Below are 463 nucleotides of genomic sequence, written 5' to 3' on the forward strand. Positions count from 1 at the left end.
GCAGACATCCCCCCCACATCCCTATGCAGACATCCCTGGGGCAGACATCCCACACACATCCCTATGCAGACATCCCTGGGGCGGCAGGAGTCGGAGGTGATCCAATAATAGCTGGGAAATGTCGTATGGGCGCAGTCGATGGGTGACATGTGAGTTTCATAACAAGAAAACAACTAATAAATAAACAAGTCCAAGTTGACCAAAGGTGAGCACGGGGGATGGAGGAAGAGCGGTGCTTAGGGAGCATGGAGCTGATGTGAATGGTGGAGGAGTGGTTTGGGAAAGGACGTCAATAATGGTTGTACAGCACGCAGAGCACCATCAATGGCACTGGATTAAACATAGATGCTGCTGATCTGGAGAATGTATATGTTCGCCACAATTGAAAAATAATCACAAGAGGAACAATGAGTCCGGGTAGAAAATGTTCCCAAATTGTGGTCAGGATTGTACAATTCTTGTA

Source organism: Echinops telfairi, unplaced genomic scaffold, assembly GCF_000313985.2.
Source record: "Echinops telfairi isolate 266 unplaced genomic scaffold, ASM31398v2 ScPeMD7_5;HRSCAF=22, whole genome shotgun sequence".
In the NCBI taxonomy this organism is placed as follows: domain Eukaryota; kingdom Metazoa; phylum Chordata; class Mammalia; order Afrosoricida; family Tenrecidae; genus Echinops; species Echinops telfairi.